We start from the raw sequence: 10,541 nt of genomic DNA, 5'->3' as shown, positions 1-10,541 counted from the left end.
AGTTTGAAGGAAACGTAACCTGTTATATGTGAAAGACTAGAAGTACTAAAAGAATCATCATTAATTACAAGTCATCAGTTTTTTTCAATATTTCAGGATATTTGCCTTGAAAATGAATTAGATTGGAGATCTTTACTTGTTGGTCAGAATTACGATGGTGCTAGCAATATGCGAGGATAATATGAAGGTTAACAAGCTTTCATAAAAGAGGTAAATCCGTCTGCTGTTTATACATGGTGCTATGCACACCGTCTAAACCTTGTAGTAGTTCAAGTAGCTAGTAGTTCTGCTAATGCAGTAAATATGTTTGGTAATGTAGAAGAACTGTATAATTTTATCTCATCTAGCAAAAAAAGAATAGCGTTCTACGAAAATACACGAAAGAAAACAGACATGGATGTCATATTCCAAGGCTCTCCAGACAGTTCTATTCACTTTTGATGTAATCATAGACACTTTGGAAAATATCAAAGTTACAGAACAATCTGATTACTAGACCTGCTCTAAAGCCAATGGATTAATTGAATTTTTACTAACAGATAAATTTATAATGACTGCTATATGTTTCAGTAAAATATTTCAATTATTACATCTGGTTACAAAAATTCTTCAATCACCCGATATTATTAGGAGCATTAAACAGTTTACAAGTGGTCCTAGATAATATTAAAAAAATGAAATCAGACAAAATAATTCAAAATATCATAAATATTCATAAATATTTTATGCAAAAATCTGAGTTTGAATTTACTTCATTGCTAGTGAAACGGTGTAGACAAAAAAAATTAATGGCAGGTGATTTTAATCCTGACCATGTTATTACAGATCCAAAACAAGAATATAAAGTCAAAACTTATTTGATGATAATTGATGGAGCCATTGTGTCTATTGAAACTAGATTTCATTCAACATGTCCACATTTATTAAAAGATGTTTCACTTTTTTAACTGCTGATTTAAAACAAACTAAAAGTGATTCTACAATGTTACCTAAAGACGTATTTAAAACATTCTGTAATTTATACCATAACTTTGTAAATTATGAAGATTTGAGGACAGAGTATATACAATATTCTAGATCATGTTTTGAGTTTGAAGATGCTATAGGGTTCCAAAAAACATATGCATGGTGAAAAATACAACAGTAACAATGATATTGAACATGAAAGTGAAAAGAATTAAGATTCGGATCTTAATGAAGATGAAGGAGAAATGTATGTTCACAAACATAAAAACTTAGGCACATTACTAAATATGTTTCAAGTATGTCATAAAGCAGGATTAAAAAATGTTTTTCCATGCCTTTATGATGTCTTACATATTGTATGTACATTACCTGTTGCAAGTACGACGCATAACATTTGATCCCAGGTAGAAGGTGCTTAAGTCAATTTAATCAACCTTTCAGAATAGCTGTTTGAAAGTTTGGAAATTCCTACATGTTTTAAAATTACAACCATGAATATTAATATATTATAGAAATCATTTATGACTTAAAATTTTTGAATTTATAATTATTTATAGACTTAACTGTAGTTAAGCCTTTTGGATCAAATAAATTATGACTTATGTGATTTTGATAAAAACTTAGATATTTACCTTAAATAAAAAAGGAACTCATTATAATAATATCTAGTAGGTGTTTAATTACAAATTAATAGGTACTTTAGAATACATTTTTAATCAATAGTACATCATATAATATTTTGATATAAGAATTTAAGTTTATAACAAATGAGTCTTAAAGCATAATAATAAAAAAAATTTAAAATAGATATTAACTTTTTTAACTTGAGAATTAATAAATAGTTTTCCTTTTAGTTTTATTTAACATAAAATGATTAGATTTAATCAGATTAGCTGAGATCTGGATCATAGGATGGGTCTTCAATTTCATTGCTTTTTATGGTTTTATAGAAATCATGATGAATATCAGGAATTAGAGGAAGCAGATCTATTAAGTCTTTTTTCTTTTCTTTTGTTATAGGTAATGGTGCATCATATGCTTGTTCTAATGCAAATTCTACATTTCTTAATCCCCTTTTTCTTAAATTTAATGTTTTAAATGGTTCATCTTCACTAAGATTCATTTTATAAAACACTTAATATATTATATATATTATATATATTTTCTACCTATCATAGATAAACAATATTTGACCCATGATATATCATGCCAAAGAAACTTGTCCCCTTCTTCATTAACTTTTCTTAAAACTAAAGGTCTTTTATACCTGTACAATAAAGTGAAACAAAAGGCATAGGTTATATTAAGTCTTTTATACCGGTACAATTAAGTGTTACAAAAGGCATAAGTCATGTTATGCCCTTTCTACCAAACTTAAAATGAAAAATCTCCACTTACGCCCTATTTATTTTTTCAGTAATGTGAGTAACAATCGTCATTGACTTATGCCAATTATATCAAAAAAATTAGCAAAAATCAAGCTTTAAATATATGTGGAAAAAAACCATTTTTGTCAAAAATTGACTTCAGACCTTTTTACCTGGGACCAAAGAATTACAATCATCAGTATATATTATTTTGTATCTATTCTGTTAAATTATAGAAATGTTAAGATGCCTAGCAACTACAAAAGAACATCAAATCAACAGAGTTGGGATATAGTTAGTATGAGAAAAAGCAATTGATGTAGTTAAAAAAAAAAGTATATATATAAGTTATAACAAAACTGCCAAATGTTTCAACGTTTCAAGAACTACATTAAAAAGAAGAGTTGAAGATGTTAATATTGATGGAATAGGTACCTATGTATTAATATTATTAAATGTCCTTTGGCTACAAAATCTGGTTTTGAGGCTAATGTTTTTTTTGGAAGCATTTTGTAATTCAGCCCAGTTTCGTCAGTATTAAATATTTGGCAAGGCATTAAGTCTTCATCGCTAATAAACTTTTCAAATTTCGTTTTAAAGTCTTCACTTGCAACATTGTCACCTGATAAAATTTCACCACTTACACCAAGTTCACGAATGCCATGTCGATTTTTTCACCGAGACAACCATCCTACACTAGCGGCAAAATTAGGATCTCCTTTTAATTTTTCATTAAATTTTATCGCGATAGCTTGTAACGTAACACCCGACAACGGAACTCCTTGTTCACGTTGTTGACAAAACCAAATATACAAAGCCTCGTCTAAAGCTTCGTTGTTTGGTTTTCTTAACGTGAGTCTGTTACCTAAGATGTCAGCTCTCACCATTTTCGCACAAAAATTTTCAATTTTTATTCGTTTTTTTTTTCCAATCCGAAACGGTTTGCTTACCCACTCCTAACTTTTGCGCGATTTTTGTTAATGATTCACCAGCATCAATACGAAATAAAGCTTGGAGTTTTTGTTCCATTGTTACAGTCACTTTCTTACGTTTAACCGAAGTTATCATTTTTTGTTGTTGTTATAATAAGCAGAGGAAAAAATAAACTGAACGGTCTACACTGGTACACAATCACCACTAAACGAAATAATATCACAATACATATGTACCTAATCGAAACGATAAGTTTAAACCATATCTTAATTATGGGTATTCCCGAATATTAGCAAAAAATATTACAATATGTATATAATCGAAACGATAATATCTTAATTATGGATATTCCCGAATATATATATTATACATGAGTACTTAATACGAAACATATTAAATTGTCCGGATTAGCGATGACCGGATTAGTGGGACTCTACTGTAGTATTTTGTTATATCGGGTACAACTATATTATATTAGCCATCAACTAGATTAATATAATACCACATGAATGAATAATAGTGGAGCATATAAATTGAAACATATTCAAAATAAACTTTGTTAGAAGAAAATTATATTATTATTTCATTTATTTAAAAATTATAAACTCCTTTAACATAAATTTAAATACTCCACTGATACTCATTGTTCATTAACCATAATCGTTTACTAATTAGTATCATTAAGTAGATATATAAATATTTCTCTTTGTCACAATTTCTTTATTTTTTTTTAATTTTAAATTATTTAATGAAATTCCGATCGTCACTGAAAAAAAGTTCACCTACATTTGATATTAGCGTAGAAAAAAAAATAATAGGTTAATTAAAAGTATAATATTTTAATAATTTAGCTAAAAAAAATATATATATATAAGCAGTTAATAATAATAATAATAATAATACTATTTTACAATTATACAGACTAGCTTGAAGCTTCGCTAGTTTTGGTTTTTTTTTACATAACAAATTATAAAACTTAAGATTAATTAGCTTTTAGTAAGCATGTATGTAATACTTATTTAGTAAATAAAATGTACACAATTTATATAAATTATTTTAATAGTGAATTGAAGTCGAATAAAAGTCAAAGATTAAACAAAACGGTGGAAGCGACTACACACTTGGGCAATGTTAGCGAACAAAAGGTAAAACTGAAGGAGAGTTATTATGAAAGAAAGTTACTACTGAAAAAAATTGAAATTGAAAACAATCAAAAATATTATTTTGCGAGCTTGGCTTTGCAAAGCAAACTGGCAGAAAATTTAAATAGTATTGTTAAGCATTTAAATAAATAAATACTTAACTTTTTCTTCTATTATATTATATTATACCTACCTAAAATTAAGAATTAATAAAACAAAATATTTTAAAATATAATTAATATGTTAATATTATGTGTAAAATATAGTTGAAATATAGTGAAATATTGTTGGATTATGGTTCTCTGCATGTCTCGACCAGTAAAGGGCCCCATACACCACGGAACGATAAATCGACAAACTTATCGTCAAACCGATCGATCATCTTGTTGTCAAAAATCGCTTACTCCACACACGAATCGACTTGTCTATCAACTATTCACCGCGATGCACAGTAGTTCAGTTACTTCCTAAGGTCGAAGTATTAATGTTGTGTTTTCATATATTGTAAATTTTATATTTTTCAAAATTTTCTACGAGTTCACACAATGTCAAACTTAATGGAAAGGAAAAGAAAAGCACTAGTTATAGCTGCTCTTGTTCTGGCCGTGGACGATGAAGACGAACAAATTAAAAAAAGGAAATGGTCAAAGCAGTGGTTATTGGAGAGGAGAAAGTATTCGCATATGAATTTGTTACATGAGCTTCGATCAAATGAACCTGCAGATTTTAAAAACTATTTACGCATGAAAAATCATACATTTTATGAGTTGTTGGATCTAGTTAGACCGTTGATAGAAAAACAAAATACTATAATGCGAGAAAGTATTTCTGCGGAAGAGCGTTTAGTAGCAACATTGCGATTTTTGGCAACTGGTAGGAGCTATGAAGATCTTAAGTTTTCATGTGCAATATCTGCTCAAGCTCTGGGATAAATCATTCCAGAAACTTGTTGGGCTATCTATGAAGTATTAAAACAAAAATATTTAAAGGTTAGTAAAAACTTGTAAACTGTATTATCATAATTAAAAAAATATATATATATTACCTAGGTATATACCATAAAGCAAAATTATATCCTACTAGAAAGGCAAAAGGCACTTACTTTTGAATTTGGATACTTGAAAGTTTTTACAACTATTTTGACCAAGATATTTCCAATTTTTTTAGTTTTTTTAGTTATTTAGTTTTAGTTACAATGATGTGTGTTTTATTTTTTAAATCGTTTTAATTTTTACAAATTATTTAGTTGTTAAAAATATATAAAACGTCAACTTATATAACTAAGGATTGAAAATTTATAATAAGGTTTCACATAAGTAATTCATTCTGTAATAAAACAATCTAAAAAATATACAAATAATATAAAATATCCTAGACTCAAAAACTAATCACTGTAAATACCTACTTTAAGTTTTCACCAAAGGTTTATATTACCTAGTGTTATCTAAATACAGTTAAATTTTCAAAATATTTTGATTTTTTTTTGAGGTTTTTATAGACAACTGAAATTTTTGATTTTTCTAAAAAAAATTTTTTGAAGTGTTGATAAAAAGATTTTGGATGAATGAAAATACTTGAAAATTTAATACATGGTTCCTAAGATTTTCTTCGAGTAGCTATAGAGAAAACTCGGAGCATCATTATACGAAAAATGTTAAGTGCGTTTGAGTTTTAAATTTTTATGAAATTGCGGAACAATAACGATTTATCCTCAAACGATTTTAAATATTTGTTATTATTCAAAATTTTATTTACATAATTTAATTTTCAAAATAGTCGCTTAGCTTAATGCTATTTATAGGCATTTGAAATATTTGTTTTTGTTAAGTTTTTTTTTTTTTTATAAATATCGATAAAATTTTTTAGCCGAGTCAAAATACTTGACAGTTTAATACAAAGTTTCTCATAAGTTAGTTTTATAGTGATTCAAAAATTATAAGAATACATTGCACAAATTTTTTTTTTATTAGCATTTGAAGTTCAAATATTGACGAAAATTCGACAATTTAATACTATTATTGGTACAAAATTAGTTTACTACAAATATACAGCCTTTTATAATAATATGTTATATTTTGTAGATTCTATAGTAGTTACCTAGTAAATACGTTTATTTAATAATACTTACTTTGTAGTTAATATCATATTTCGTATAATAAAGATTTATTTTTTTTTAAGATACCAAGAACAGAAATAGAATGGACACAAGTGGCAAAGGATTTCAAAACGTTATGGGATTTCGATAACTGCCTTGGAGCAATTGACGGGAAACACGTATTGATCACAAAACCACCAAATAGTGGATCATATTATTTTAATTATAAAGGTACATTTAGTGTAGTACTTCTAGCAGTGGTGAATGCAAACCTTGAATTTATTTATGTGCATTGTGGTACAAATGGACGAGTTTCCGATCCCGGAATTTTAAAAGAAACTGATCTATACCGGTCATTAGAAAACAACGAGTTAAAAATTCCTCCACCTCAAAGTCCACCTGAAGTCGGATATAAGCTACCGTTTGTTTTCATTGGTGACGAAGCATTTCCACTCATGGAAAATTTAATGAAACCGTACGGAAAACATACTGCAGGTCATGATGAACACATATTTAATTACAGGCTTTCTAAAGCGCGACGGGTTGTTGAAAATGCTTTTGGTATTTTGGCTACAAGATTTCGAGTTTTCTTACAACCGTTAAACATTAGTGTTGAAAACGTTGATGCAGTTGTAATGGCAAGCTGTGTTTTACATAATTTTTTACGTAAAAAATCTAGTATGTATTATACCTCAGCAAATTACATTGATTTAGAAGATACAGAAACAGGTAATATAATTCAAGGGCAATGGCGTCAGATTGGTGAAATGGTTCCACTACAACGGTCTCAAAGTTATACACCGCAAGATGCCAAACTTGTAAGAGATAAGTTCAAGGAATATTTTAACAACGAAGGAAAAGTATGTTTTCAAGAAAATATGATACATTACAGATAAACTATAAAATTAATTGTAATATGAACCTGTTTATTATATACCTTTAAAGTTAAATTAACATTAAGTATATTATTCATTTTTCAATAGGAACATAAAAAAAATATATTTTTAATATAAAACATTATTTAATGTGACAAAATAATAATAATTTCCCTTGATTATAAATTATATGATATAAAATAAAAAATAACTGCTTTACTTTAAGCAAAAAATATCCATTAAAATAACATAAAAAAATATTTGTACTTTGTATTAAATTTTAATAATTAAAATAAATTACATATTTGTATCAGAATCATCAACGGAACTTGTATTCATATCCCAATTAATATGATTTTTATGTTGGGTGGATGGCAAATTTAAATCGTACGTATATTGTTGAATGTTATGCCCTGAATTTTGTTTGTGTTGAGAACCATCAAGATGAAGATATGGGCTTTGTATTTGATAAGGGTAAGTATTTTCTAACATATTATATTGGCGTTGTTGATTGTATAAACTTTCTTGTGGTGGCGTTTGTTTTTGAGATTGAAATGTAGGTCGTATAATATTGTTTTGAGCCGAGTGTAACATAGAGTTTGTATTTATTCGTGGATCGGTGATTGAAATATTAGAATTATTAAATTGAAAACAGTTATCAGTGAGTTTCTCCATTCTACCATAATACATAACATCACCTATTATTTTTTCTGCCAAAAACATTTGATGTTCTTTCATACCTCTCAACTGCATCGCAAATCTTTTACCAATAATATCATATTCATCGTCTTCTTTTACTGGATCATTCAACGCCTTCATTGTTTTACTCGCAATGTTTATGAACTCCCTTTTCTTTGTAATGAAACTTTTCTGTTTTTTATGTAAATTAAGACTAGGGCTGGGGCTAGGACTAGGGCTAGAGACCTGTTGTGCAACACTTTGCGTATACTCAGACTAGGACGATATATTTTCATCAATAATATCAGATTCAGTCATATTCTGTAAATAAAATTAAATAAAACTACAATGCTCTGTCATCTCTGTACATCCTATTATTAACGTTATTAAACAGTAAACTAAAACCTATTAAAAAAAAAAAAAAAAAACAAATAACCTAAACGGTTTAATATGCTTAACAAAATGTAAAATGTTTAATTGTATTTAACCCCTTGTTTAAATATTTAATTCCGTCCAAATTAAAATTTTAAATGTCTATGAAAAATTTCATTGTTTATAATATTAAATTATTTGTAAGTAGGTACTTACTGAAAATGTAACATTGTCATCAGCACTGGATATACCCTCTCTTCCATTTTCATAGTCAATGGTAAACGACAATAGATCAAAATACCACAGCGTTGGTACGTATATGTCATCTGTAGAGGATCCTGTGCGTTTACTCGATCGTACTTTGGCCAGTTCTCTTCTGTATGCTGTCCTCAAATTATTAATTTTTTTTTTAACAAAAGCCTCGTCAGCTTCGGGTATTCTTTCTTAGCATTTTAAAACAAGTGACTCAATACCTTTATTTCTCAAGTGTTTATTTTTCGCTATATCACTTTTTACGTTCCACAATGCCGGATGATTTTTATATTCATCAATAAAATCGGCCACAAACTTCTTATCAAATTCCAAAGCCTTTGTCATAAGTTTTAAAACTTTAAAAAAATGAGGAATGGACCAAATTCAAACCTGGACTCAGTCAGTACTAAACTACTAAAATATAATGTACGCCAACGCGCGGTTGACATCGACAGCACCATACATGCACATACGGGTTTGTCGACATGTCGAAGATTGTCGTGTTGACGCTCCGCGAGCGTCGACGCGCAGACACGACAACACGACGACCAACAGGCCCATAGACGTATCAATCTGTCTGCTCGACGGCGTATGACGATAAGTTTTTCGATTTATCGTTCCGTGTATGGGGCCCTTAACCAACAAGGAATTTATAGGTCGTATTTGTTCGTTATTTACATTAGAAATAACTCCTAAATCGTCTTCGTCAAAAATCATATCATCTTCACAAATTATCGTCATCGGAAACATTGTTTTCGATGCATATATTATACAAGACTACACACGCATTAATTATTTTAGAAGCGTTTAAAGGCTCGTAGTGTAAAACTTAATGTATTAACAAACAGCTGAAAAAAATGTTAAGAATTATTTAACGGCTTACGTAAAATAAGATTTTATAATTTATTTTACCAAAATCGCATTTTTAATACACCGTTACATCTTTCAGTAAGACTCCTTGTTTTTAAAAACCATTTGTTAAAATCAGCTTCTGGTGTGTTTGGTTGTGGATCGTGTAAAGGGGTTATCATCCACGGCCTTAGAGCATAACCGGAACCTGCTATAATTTTGAAAATATTAACCAATAAGAAACTTAAAGTTATTATTTATAAAATATTGCTAATTTTAACTACCAAGAAGGTGCCAAGTCTGATTAATTTGTTAATTAGTTTAAAAAATATTACTTAATAGAAAATGAAGATGTTGTTTTTAAAATATTGTGATGTTAACTACCAAGAAGGTGCCAAGTCTGGTTTATTATAAAAATATAACCTAAGAGAAACCTAAGTTATTGTTTATAAAATTGTTTTTGTTACTACCTATAATTTATGTATTTAATAATATGTATTTATTTATTTTCAAAAGCTTATTAAGTTGATATGTTTATTTTATAAAATAGCTTCGTTACCAGCCAAAAAATACCTAACCTAACGGTGGAAGCGACTACACACTTGGGCAATTAAGTTACTTATTTATCAAAGAAAATTTGTTTTAAGAGTATAATAGCTATAGGTATTTTGTATATTTATGATAATATTATGAAATAATGAATAATAATAGAAATTTAAAATCGGTGGTCAAAGTGAACATTTTGTACTTAAAAAAAAAATTAAAATAACTTTTTATTTATTTGTTTAAAATTGTTTCTGATTGCAAATAATAATACCTGACAAGTTTAACTAGATAATCATGAAGGTTTCATAAAAAAAAATTAAATCCTAATGTGTGCGGTGTTTGTCGTTTGCGCATCATTAGTACTACAGGTAAAAAATTTGGTTGGTCGTTTGCGCATAGCGCATTTTAACAATATAAAGGTATCTACCTACCTGTTATAGTGACATGACATGAACGGATGATACAC

The sequence above is a fragment of the Aphis gossypii genome, chromosome X, assembly GCF_020184175.1.
Source record: "Aphis gossypii isolate Hap1 chromosome X, ASM2018417v2, whole genome shotgun sequence".
NCBI lineage: Eukaryota > Metazoa > Arthropoda > Insecta > Hemiptera > Aphididae > Aphis > Aphis gossypii.
The sequence above is the reverse complement of the archived record's forward strand: the minus strand, read 5'-3'. Positions refer to the sequence as shown.